At 38.4% G+C, this 12,816-nt stretch overlaps 1 protein-coding gene across 7 annotated transcripts in view; it reads left to right on the top strand.

Moving 5' to 3' along the window:
• NIBAN1 (niban apoptosis regulator 1) overlaps positions 1 to 12,816 on the top strand; it is a 201,147-nt gene that overhangs the window by 98,884 nt on the left and 89,447 nt on the right. The window lies entirely within an intron of this gene.

The following is a 12,816-nucleotide window of genomic DNA, read 5'->3' as shown; positions in this document are numbered from 1 at the left end:
TGATCTTGGCCTTTTTGGAGCACCACAGTTCCTCTGCACCTGTTACCTTTTAGTGAAGAGTGTGTGCTTCTCCACTATTTCTGCTCTCCTTACCCCAGGGCCCCAGGGAGAGCCAGAAAACCTGCCATCTGTGTTCCCCACAATAGCCTTTGGGTATTTTTCTCCACCTACCTCCTGTTAAATGAGGTATGATTCTCCTCCATGTCTCCTCTGTGCAGTCTGCTGATCTCTGATGTATAAGAGGTGTTTCGGTTTCACCCTGAGTCACAGGAATCTCTTGGTGTGGTGTCCTACTGGTTAACGGTTAGATGTTCCTTTCAGGAGTGAAGCAAGGAACATCATCAAAATCCTCTACTTTTAACCGTGTGTTGGTAACATCATCAAAACCTTATATTCTTAACCTTGTACTTTGAGTCTCACTTCATCATGGGTGCAGTTGAGTTCTGTGCTCCTGGGGTATTGTGAATGTTGTATGCAAATAAGGTACAAGGAATGGCGTGGACACATATATTACATGAAGCTCCTCAGCTCATGAGCATGGTCCATTTTTCCCCTTGAACTTTACAAGCCTGTATGAAGTTGTTCCTAGGCAAGGTGCTTGTCCTTGGCGCCCTCTTTGCACTGGGTGTGGCTGCCTCGCTAATTGCCTTCAGTACATTAGATACTAGTTAGCATATGTGTTATATGACTAGCCAGAATAGTTGTATGTGTTAACTGTCTAGCCAGAATAGGAACCATCTCTCTCTGAGATATGTGCTGTGCTAGGTACCTTGCCAGTTCTTACAAGTATCAGTATCCATTCTTCATTACAATTCTTTTAAATACCAAACTTACCTTGTCATGAGAATCAACTGGAAGAAAATATTGAAAGTCCCGGGTGCATAGCCTCTCTTGGGTACATTCTGATTCAGTAGGTATGAAGTAGGGAATGAATTTTATAATCTTTAATAAAGCAGCCTAAGAGAATCTTATGACCAGTAAGGTGAAAGAAAACACTGAGATAGGTGATTTTTTTTAAGATTTATTTATTTATGCACACAAGAGCTGGGGTACAGGCCAGAGATGTGGGGGGGGGGTGAGAGGATTCACCAGAGACAGAGCGGGGAACAGAACAGGCAGATTGACCGAAGTACACTGTTGAGGGGAGCAACGGGCGAGTCAAGAGAGGTCTGCTGCACCATGTGGGTTGCTCCCTGGCTGGCCAGGGATCGAACTCGTGCTGCAGAGACTGTGGATTGCTTCATAGTGCGTTGCTTAACCCCTTGTGCCACCAGGGAGGCCGAGATAGGTGTTTTTTATCCCCATTTTAACATGAAGACATGGAGCTTTTCTAGAACTATACTCCTTAGCATGGTAGCCACAAGCTACATGTGCTTATTAAAATTAAAGTTAACCAAAACTAAGTAAAATAATAATTCATTTTCTAAGTTACATGCTTCACGTACTCGGTAGCCTCAGGTTACTAGTAGCTGCCATGTTACACTGATGTAGAATATTTTTATCTTGGAAGAAATTTCTACTAAATGATGCTCTCCTAGAAATAAAGTAACTTATCTAAGGCAGTGTAATTAAGAGGTAGAACCAGTAGGTGGGGATTTGGACTGATACCTCTCTGAAATAGAATTTTATGTCATGGTAAATCCAGTTTCATTCAAGAGAGATTGAATCTGCTAAGGGGAAGACTGGAGGATCTGCTATGTGCTGAAATTGAAACAGACTTCTTTAGCTATTTTTGAAACCCCACAAGTCTCCCACTTTGGGGTTAGTTCTGAAACTGACAGAACCCTCTGGGAGTATTTGTTCTAAACCTCAAATGGAGACACAGTTGGATAGAGACACACTTGGATGCAGACTGAAGATAACCACTAATCTGACTGTACACTAAGTCAAATTTGCACCCATGGGAATAACCCCTTCCTGAGTTACACTGAGTCAACCCCAGAATCTCACCTAGCCTAAGAGAATCTACTTTGAAAAGGTTACTCTTTTGCAAGATGGAAATCACTGTTTCCTTTGCAGATCTAGACAGTTCTCCTTGAACTCCAAATATTTCAATTATAAGCCTATGGTTTAGATTTCAGAATCATCTTGGAATGTAAATTGTTGGTTTGTTTTCCGGGCTATTCTGCAAAAATCTGCAATGTACATCAAAGGAATATGTACTTAAATTATAAGAAGTGCATCTTACAATGAAAGTACAAATATGTTAGGTACATATAACCACCATTCACCACTCTTCTTTTGTGAAACTGTACAGTGTGCATTCCTACTTCTTCTGCTGGAAATAATTTTCCCCATTCTTTCTTAATAGTTTTAATGGAGGCATAGCTCAGGGAGGTGAGATGATATGTCTTGGTTGTTTATTCTCTGTATTTGCATAAAAGAGACATCTCTCATTGGCAAAAATACAGAAGTTTGAGAACATGCTGCTGGTGAGTCTGTGGGTAAATGACAATCTTATGTAACATTCTTGGTGGTACAAAAAGATCTAGCTACTGTAGTAGGCAATTTGTTAATTTATATTAAAATTGCAGAGCTTTTACTCTTTGACTTAGTATTTTGATCCATTCCAGCATTGTTTATACTATCAATAGAAAACGGACAATTCACAAGTATCCATCAGTGGAAGACTGATTAAACCAATAGTTTCATACTTCATTGTGCATCAGAAATACTTGGAGGTTTGCCAAGTGTTTTATATGAATTATTCATTTGATCCTCAAAATTCTGCTGTTTCTGAGATTTGCAAGATACGAAACAATTCAACTTCTGCTTTTGCATGAAAAACATTTCTTCTTTGATGTTTTTATCTGTAAAAAAAGGAATATTAGAAAGTTAATAACATGAAGGACTTAGATCCAGCTATTACTATGCTCATTATTACTGCTCTATTTCTATAGAATAGCACTTTAGTTCTTTCTAAGCTCTCTGATCAGTGCCTTTCTGTCAAGCATTCTGCATGCAGTCACATAGAGCAAGGTTTGGAACTTGTCTTCCTTGTACAGGAGCAGGCCTCCATACTTCCATGTAATATTTAAGGGAATACAAAGTTCATAGCTGACAATCTCACCATCTCCACTTCACTGGCCAAAACCTTGGACATTCAATATCCCTCCTTTATGAAGTCAGAGACCATGTGCTTCTGCTTTTCTTTTAATGCTTGTATAGTCTTTCTTGTTTCATCATTTACATATGACTTGTAAAGACCTACTTATTATGACTTGTAAGACCTACTTATTCCTTTTTTCTAGGCTGTATGCTCCTTGACCTCATGAGCTTTTGGCTTTAGTCTTTCAGTCCTCTAAGGAAGGACCTTAAATGTAAAAGGAGTGAATTATTTGTTGGATTGAATTGGAAAGTAAGTGCATGTGTAACATCCAATTACTCTTTAACCAGCTTTGGCATTAGTGCCACAAGTTTTCCATAATCTGCCTACATCTTTTTTTGAAGTTAAACTGCCTTTCAGATTTCATTATCATCAACCTACCCCCTCCCAATATCATATTATTCTTTTAAAGTAGGAGCATTTGGACAGCCACAAAGTTGTTTTAAAATGACTTAAAACAATGTTAAAAAAAGATTTTTAATAAAACATAGAGGGACTCAAACTGAAGCGCATGGATTTAATGAACTCTGAAATACACCTCTTGAGTTTTTAGACAATAATGAAATAATTACAGTTTAGAGGGAGGAATGGCAAGCAAAACAATTTACTCCATTCATCTTTTTGTCAGATCTGTTGTACATGAACCTAACATTTTCTAAATTGAAATAATGTATTTGATTTAATCCCTGCATAGGAATAAAATGTGACCTCATGCTGGAATCTAATAAACACTAGTGTGTGAATAATTTATGAGACGTCAATGAGAATTTTTACACTTTGTAGCACATGATTAAGTACATAGGAAATCTAAGATAATTTAAATATAAGTTTTAAAAGTTGCTGGATATAAGAAAACAAAAAGTTAAGAACTAGAAATAAATAATTAGAAAGTGTGAAAGAAAAAAGATTTCATTGATAAACTTCACATGAAATTGGAATTTAGGAATAAATCTAACAACGATGTGTAAAAATATGAATAACAAGAAAACTTTATTTAAGAATATTAAGGGAGGGCCTCCCCTGGTGGCGCAGGCAGTTGAGCACTGCGCTGTGAAGCTGTCTGCAGCCTCTGCAGCGCCGGTTCGATCCTGGCTGGCTGGCCGGTGAGGGTCCCACATGGCGCAGCAGACCTCCCCTGTCTCTCCCACTGCTCCCCTCAGCAGTGTATTTTGGTCCATCTACCTGTTCTGTTTCCCGCTCTGTCTCTGGTGAATCCTCTCACCCTCCCGTGCATCTGGCCTGTACCCAGTTCTTGTATAAACAAATAAATTAATTAAAAAAAAAACAACAAAAAGAATATTAAGGGATACTTGAATAAATGAAGAGATATGCTTTGCTAATGAATGTGAACAGAATTGCTGTTCTCAATCTTCCAGGACATTTATAGCTTTGAGGCTCCTAACCAAGGAGCAGCAATGAAGGCCCAAATTCTATTCTCTGCTGCATCTCTATTCGTGTGAGTCTGGCTGTATCTATCCTGAGGAAGGCAGATCTTTTCTTTGCACATATGGCTAGCAGCCCAGTACAAAGCTAGCCTAGAACAATTGCAAATTCATTGTTAATCAATATTCCAATATTTTTTTTCCATGAACTTGAATAAATTCACCCTAGACCCATGTGGATGATGCATATCTAAGACAATCTGGAAAAGAACCAAAAAGTGGAAAGACTTTATCAAAAATTATTATAACACTAAAATAATTAAGACAGGATGGTACTAATAGTACAGAGACAGAGAACAGACCAATGGAGCAGGCTGGAGCGCTCCAAAACAATCCATTAAATATAGTAACAATATATATCCAAAATGGCTTTATATATTGGGAGAAATGTAGACTATTGAATAACTAGTACTGGAATAGTTATCTGTATGGAAAAGTTTATGTATTCCTATGTCATACCTTGCACAAAAAATTAACTACAGGTTGTAAAAACCTTAATGCCAAAAGCACTTTTATTTTTTTATATATCTTTTTTAAAGATTTATTTATTTATGCATACAAGAGCTGGGGTGCAGGCCAGAGATGCAGGGGTGAGAGGATTCACCAGAGACAGAGTGGGGAACAGAACAGGCAGACTGACTGAAATACACTGCTGAGGGGAGCAGCGGGCGAGACAGGAGAGGTCTGCTGCGCCATGTGGGACCCTCGCTGGCTGGCCGGGATTGAACTGGCGCTGCAGAGGCTGCGGACAGCTTCACAGCGCGGTGCTCAACTGCCTGAGCCACCAGGGGAGGATGGATACATATGTATATTGTATGAGGCTAAAATGACTTGCAGGGATAAATGTCATATTGAGTGCAGTGGTACTCGACAGTGTTGTGGGACAGAGTAGAAGGGGCTATGAATGCAGTTGTAGTATTTTGTTTAAAATTTTTTTGAGGCATATAGCAAATTTTAAGATTTTATTTAGCTGAATAATGGGGCTACATTTTATTCACAATACTATTCCATATGTTTAATATATTGCATAATAAAAGTAAATACATACATACACCAAATCCTCATTATCAGTGATCTGTAAGTCAATATTTCTTGGGTCATATAAAGTAGAATATGGACTAGAGACGAGAGGGCTTTGTTGAAGACATTTCAAATAACATGTACATGATGGGGCTGGTACTTAGCAGTACCTTTTAAATTTGATTTTGTTCAAAACATATTCATAATCAGTAGACAAGAAAGTATTAGTACAATCCCCAGGAAGCTTTATGGGATTAGCCAGCAAAGACTGCAGCCTTAATTCAGACAGTGATATTACTTAATCGGAGCACCTGAATGAGATTATGGGTGCTCAGAGAAGGTCATCTTGTTTTCCCTGTCCCAGAACATTCCTGGCTTCTGCCTTCTTGCTTTCAAGCTTTGCTCACTGGGTTTAAGCTGAGCCAAATACTTTTACTGTTCTCCATAAATCACTTCAGGGAATGTTTTAAATACAGATTCCATGTATTTCAGAATGTATTCTGAAACACATTGGCATACTGATTCTACTGATAAATTTAGAACTCACTACACTGAAGCAGTAGACATTTGCATTACTTTTAACTTGTTATTGATCCAAGCTTTTAATATGCATTAAGGAAATTGATAATTGTTGGGACTCAATAATGTATTTCATTTGATTATATTATGTCTGTATTAGTCAGAGTTCTCCCAAGGAAAAGGACCAGTAGGAGGAGGGAGAAGAGACAGAGAGAGCGAGGAAGGGAGCGGGGGAGAGAGAGGGATTTTAAAATAAGGAATTGACTCATTTTCTTATGGAGACCAACTACCTAGTCCCAAGATCTGAGGTCAGCAGCCTGGAGACGCAGGAGAAGGTATGATATAGTTTCAGCCTGAAAGTTGGAGATTGAGAGACCCAGGAAGAGCCAAGGTTTTAGTCCAAATGAAGACCAGAAAAGAAGATGTACCAACTCCAGTTAGTCAAGCAGGAGTTCCTTTTATTAGGCCCTCAGCTGATCTGATGAGCCCTACCCATGCTGGGAAGGAGAGTCTTCAATACTCTGTCTGCTGGTTCATTCAGAAATATCCTCGCAGACACATCCAGAATAATGTTTAATCAAATATCTGGGCACACCATGGCCCAGTAAAGCTGAGACAAAAAAAAAGTAACCATCACATCTTTTTACTCACATTTAAGATTATTTCACCAAACTTCTTGAACAATGGAGTTGTTATTATCAAGAAAAACTTAAAACATTCCTCCATTGCAAAAAAAGAACTGCTTAAATTCCACTATAAAAATACATATGCTATTAGAAGAGAGAAAAGCTCTGTTAAAAACTTTGACACAGATGTATTGTCATAAATGTTCTGTTGCAACTAGTTTTGTGACCATGGCCAATTAATTTCCTGATGTGAAAATAGGAGGGGGTTGGAGATGGCATTAGGGTCCCATCCAACTCTAGAAGTCTGTAATCTTTCATCTTCTCATCAGTGTGTGGAAGTTGGAATGTGGTTGACGTTGGGAAATTGCTCATTAGCTTATTGTAGAGAGTATTCTCAGTTATTTATAATTTGACTTCATATATAGTTCTCTCGGTACATATAATGACTAGTTGGAAGTGAGTGGAAATCACTGGTGAGGCTTGGATTCCAAGCAGAGCTAATTTATGCTTTTCTAGCACATATATTAAGTGCAATGTGAATTCACTTTATAAAAGCACGGTTTCCATAGAAAAGGGATGACTTTAATGAAACTGGTACTACCTATATAATTATTACTACTGGGACTTGGTTGTTGTTTTTTTTTTTTCCCCTCTGCATTTTTCTCTGTCTCTGTTTTTGGAGCATCACATTCAGTAGATTTTGGATGATTTTTCACTAATGTACATTACTCATGAATTTTTAAATTTAGTGATAAAGTGATCTAGCGACTGGCAATCATTAGGTTGTCAAAAAAGCAAAATTTGACATTGAGATGAGCTATTCTTTTAACTGTGTTAGGTCAGATTTTATGATTGGGGATGTTTGAGTTACAACCAAGAAACTATTCAGAGATAGAGTATTTGACAATCAAGTGAACAGGAGTCAGAACCATTTGGGCAGGCCTTTAATTCTTGTGAGGATAAGTTAGAGCATGCGAAAATAATTTTCACTAATGAGTACTTTATCTGCCTTGTAAATAGTCTTAAAAAGTCAGATGACCTACACAAATGCCAGATAGTTTATAAAGTTTTTCCTGGACTCCCCTCCCAAGCCTGCCGGTGCCATCTCTCATTTCCTAGCCAAGTCCGCTCCTTTTTATTGTTAGCCATATCCCAGACTAATAAATTACAAACACACCTGGGCCCTGAGCACAGTTCTCTAGAAATGCATTTTATTTTTACAGCAATGGCATGGATTCTTAAGGCAGGAGAAATAGAAAAAAAAAAAACACATGGCAGACAAACTTCTGTGCAGAGAGACAAAAAGTGGAACAAAATAGGAAAAAAGAAAGGACATCATGGGAAAATAAAAGAACCCTGGAGGAGACTCCAGAACCTATTTTCTTTGGAAGGGGAATCACTTAGTAAAATTCCTAAGCTGGTTGCCTGGTTTATTTTAAGTCTGGCCTGATTTCTCCTCATGTGCATGTTGTGCTCGTTTGCATGGTTGTGATCTCTGAGCAAAGAATATTTTCAGAATTTTGGAATAATTTGAGAGCTGCTGATAAAATACATGCAGAAAAAATGTAATAACTATAACTAGACTCACAAAGAGCAAAGAGAAGCTCATTATTTCAGCTTCTAATTTTAGTGATGTATTTTCTTCAAAGCCAATGAAGGTTGTCTAATGAGCAAAAATATTATGATTCCTCCTGAATTCATAGTTCTCGTGAAGCTTTCTGACAAAGTAGCTGTGTCAGATTGGTTTAATTTTCTTTTTCACACTCTCCCCTATTGGTTTGTAAAGGAAAAGACAGCCAGTCTGCAGCTTCCTTGGGGAACATTAGGCAGCATAGAGAAGTGGCAAAATAAACAAGATTTGTTCTCATCAGATGTGTCATGAGAAAATGGGAGGCATGCTGTGAGGTAATGGCAAAATAATCCTGAAAATCTCCAAGCACTTTTTCCAAATGGAATGGAAGAAAATTTAAAGTTAAGCTTCAGCTAATTATGACCAAAGACAGATGTGTGTGCATAAATGCGCGGGGATCTGTATTTTTCTAACAATACTTTCGGTTTCTTCCCCTAAAAAAGAGGGGGCTTTCGGTCCCGTAGTTTCAGAAAGGTGCTCTGTGGAACAGCTGCCCACGGTGGGTTTTTTTTTTTCATTTCTCGAATGAATAAGGTAGAGTGAATTGCAATTTATAAAATGCTCCTGTTTTCCCCTCCCTTACTGTCTCCTCCCATTTCTCTTAATTGTTTTAACCTGTGAAGTGTTATTCTACCAACTTAGTGCAGATGGAATCCTTACTTTATCTTAGTGGCTATAGTCATTCATAGAATACACTGTTTTTGCTTCTGCTCCTGCGCTGGAGCTGCAGCCTGCTTCCACAGGTTGCTTGTCAATAAATGTGGATTCACTGCACACCCTTCTTGAACTAATTTTGGTGGCCGTTTTGAAGGTACAGGGTCTTTGGAGTAGGGACTGGGAAAAATGGAGGGTCTCTGACAGTCCAAGGGCAAGCACACGCCGAGCTTAGAGTTTTGGATCTCTGTGAGTGTGAATTTTGAAAGGAAGATAATGTCCTATTGTTTCTTCCTAAGCATGTATGCTTTTCATCCAGATGCCTTCTGAGCGGTGGGAAGGTCCTGGCATGACTTTGATGTATTTAATGCATATGTGTTATTTTGAACTCAAAATGGAGGTTTGTTTTTTTTTACCAGTAGGACACAGAGACCTGCTGGCATCAAGGCTACCCATGAAGAATTTTTGACTTTTCTCAGTAGGGTCTATTAAAAAACCTGTCTCTCAAGCTCCAATAATAAATGTGCTTTAAAAAATTAAAATACACTATTCAACTCAATTATGGAAAATCCAATTTATCTCCATTCTCTAAGGCATTTTCTAGAAGAAAGACAGAACTTGGGTATTATTCTGTGTAATTAGATTTTTGCAACTTTGTATTGTGAATTGGGATTGCTATTTCTCTACCCTAATGTGTGGTGATCACGCTTAGAAACCTGAGACTATACTTGTTATAATTCATAAGGACTTTTACATTTTTAAAATACGAGAAACTCTGGGGGAAAATAGTAGATCTTATACCCTATTTCATAAATATTAAGAACATATTTTTAGAGCAACTTCTCTTATTTCCCCAAATTAACTTTCACCCAAATCTGCAACTGTTTCGAAGAAATTATGCCAAAAGCCTAGTTAACCCATGGATTTGCTTCAATTCCCAGGAAGTAGTCACTGCGTTAAAATAAACCTATTTTTGAAAGCTTTAGTATTTTTCTCCTACATAGTAATAATGAAAATAAAAATGTAACACTTAAGAATCATGATTTTTTGGGAGGGGGTGTGGGGGTGGCGGGTAATGTCATAGGAAAAACCAAAGATAAAATGTGAAGTACATAAGAGTGGATACGAGATATAACAATCTCAACGACTTAGGAAAATAATTGCGAAAAAGATAATTAGGAAATGTAGCAAATATGGTGTTTGGGTTTTTTAGATATCTTTTTGTGTTTATGAGCTAAAAGTGATTGAAACAGGAAGGAATCTGCAGATTTTAGGATCTGTTATAGTTGTATTGACATGGGGAATGAGGAATAATTCACTAGAAACTGTATGTTTCAAGAAAGAAAATTAGTGATAAAGAGTAGATTGGAGCTGAACTAGTGCACAACTGAAGGTTAACAAATATCTTCTAGAATGAGAAAATATATAAATCCATCAGGTTTTTCAGGCATTTTATGTTTTACTTAGACCTTTATATACTTCCCATGTTTACAGACTGGCCAACAAAAATAAACAAACCAAGAAAGTAATTTATTTGCAAATAATTGCCCTAATATAATTTCATGGACAACATTCATCTAAAAATTTGAAAGGAATTAGCCTGTAAGAGTCTGATTTTTAAAAAAACAAATATGGGTTTAGGTTTAAGAGTGTATAGTTTTAGTAATAAATATTCAAGCTAAGAATGGTATCTTTCTCCTTAATTGGGACATTGGTAAGTAATGATTAGGAAACATTGTAATTTGCTTTACTCTTAAATGTTTAATTGGTCATTCTTTCATTCATTCAACAAATATTTGCACAATTTATAAATACAATATGCCCTTGAAGGAGTGATAAGCTCTATTTGAACAACTGTAACCAAATTGTGCACAGTTTTGGGAGAATGCAAAAGGTTAAGATTGTTTTCACCTGGGGAGAGCCAATAAGCTACTTCTTGGATTGGGATTGCCATATGGGTTTGGAGGGTCTAAAAATGACTGGCAGGACATTTAGTGGGAGAAAGGAGGGTGAAGGCATTGACATGTGTGGGGGATAAGATTTAGTTTCAGCCGGGGAGTAGGAAATGTGGTCAGTTTCGACTAGATCAACTAACCTTTGATACTAAATTAAGTGGTTGGCACTCTGGGTGATGGGGAACAATTCACAGTTTTGTTTTTTTTTTAATAGCTCTTTTTTTTTAAAGATTTTATTTATTTATATAAGAACTGGGGTACAGGTCAGAGGCACAGGAGGGTGAAAGAATTCACCAGAGACAGAGCAGGGAGCAGAACAAGTAGACAGACCAAAGACACTGCTGAGGGGAGCAGTGGGCATGACAGGAGAGTGCTGCCCCGTCATGTGGGAATCTCCCTGGCTGGCTGGGAATTGAACCTGTGCTGCAAAGGCTGTGGACAGCTTCACAGTGCAGCGCTCAACGCACTGCGCCACCGGGGAGGCCCTATTCACAGTTTTAATGAACAAAGTGACATGGCCTCATAACAATCTATTAAATGAAACTTGTCAGGCCAAGACCCAGAAGACTATGCCTCTGAGACTATGAAATGTGCTTCTTGTGGCTTTCAAAGGAATTTCCTGGCACATTAATGGCAAGTTGTGGTTGTTAAGGATGTCCCCTACTCTAACGTGTGGGCTTGGTGATATTTCCCAGCTTTTTCTCCAGTGGGACCACAGTTGCTAGCTTGGATTCTGCCTCTCCTATTCAGCTCCATTAGCCTGGACTCTGCAATGTCCCAGAATGTGCTTGGGCCATACAAATAAGTTTGGTTTATTTTCCAGAATCTTCTAGAGTGCGTCTATGGACACTAGCACTCCCCACCCCCACTCTGGCTTTGACTTTTTTGTTCTTCTTTTTGAGCTAACAACTCTGAGTGTTTTTTGCTCTACTGAGACAGGGCAGATGAAGTGATTTTACGATGTGGCTCAGAGATAATAAATACTTGGTTAAAAGTGGGAAAGGGAAAAGGAATGGATTCAAGAAATATTGTGGAAGTGACAAGATCTGATGATTGAATATGGAAGTGACAAGATCTGATGATTGAATATGGAAGTGAGGGAGAAGGATTTTTGAGCCTGTTTGAATCCAAATAGTTTACTTTCTATATGCTAGAACTGGTGAAGCCAGCAGGCAACTTACACAAGGTCCTACAGCTGTTAAGTAGCAGAGATGTGACTGAAATACTTGTCTGACTTCAGAGCCCATTTTCCTAACTACAGTGGTATTTTGCCTCAACATGAAGCTTTCCTCTAATTTTCAAAGCCCCTAAATTGTGTTCCTTTACTTGGGTTAACATAGGATTAATCTAAAATCTAGATGGGGGCCTCCCCAGTGGCGCAGCAGTTGAACGCTGGGTTGCGAAGCTGCCCTCAGCCACCGGAGGAGGGTCCCACATGGCGTGCAGACCTCTCCTGCCGCCCGCTGCTCCCCTCAGCAGTGTACTTCGGTCCTTCTGCCTGCTCTGCTCCCCACTCTGGCTCTGGTGAATTCTCTCACCCTCCCGTGCTTCTGACTAAATAAATAAATAAATAAATCTTTAAAAATAAATAAAAAAAATAAAATCTAGATGGATTTTGGGAATCCCTTTAGATTCATTCCCCCTAAAATTTGTGTGATGTTAAGTGTTTTATTCACCTTTTAAACCAGTGATTAGGTTAATTACCCAAGAATGCTCTATTTCCCTTGTAAAATAAATGTTGCCTGGTAGATAATATATGCATATGTTCAAATCACAGAAGCATTTTTCTCATATGCTGGGAGGGTGTGGCTATGGTCCTCCTCAGGAGAAGCGGGGTGTCTTTGAGTCAGGTTTGGGGATGTGG

The sequence above is a fragment of the Talpa occidentalis genome, unplaced genomic scaffold, assembly GCF_014898055.3.
Source record: "Talpa occidentalis isolate TD23 unplaced genomic scaffold, MPIMG_talOcc4v2.1 talOcc4.12, whole genome shotgun sequence".
In the NCBI taxonomy this organism is placed as follows: Eukaryota; Metazoa; Chordata; class Mammalia; order Eulipotyphla; family Talpidae; genus Talpa; species Talpa occidentalis.
Note: the sequence above shows the minus strand (reverse complement) of the source record. Positions and strands in the feature narration are given on the sequence as shown.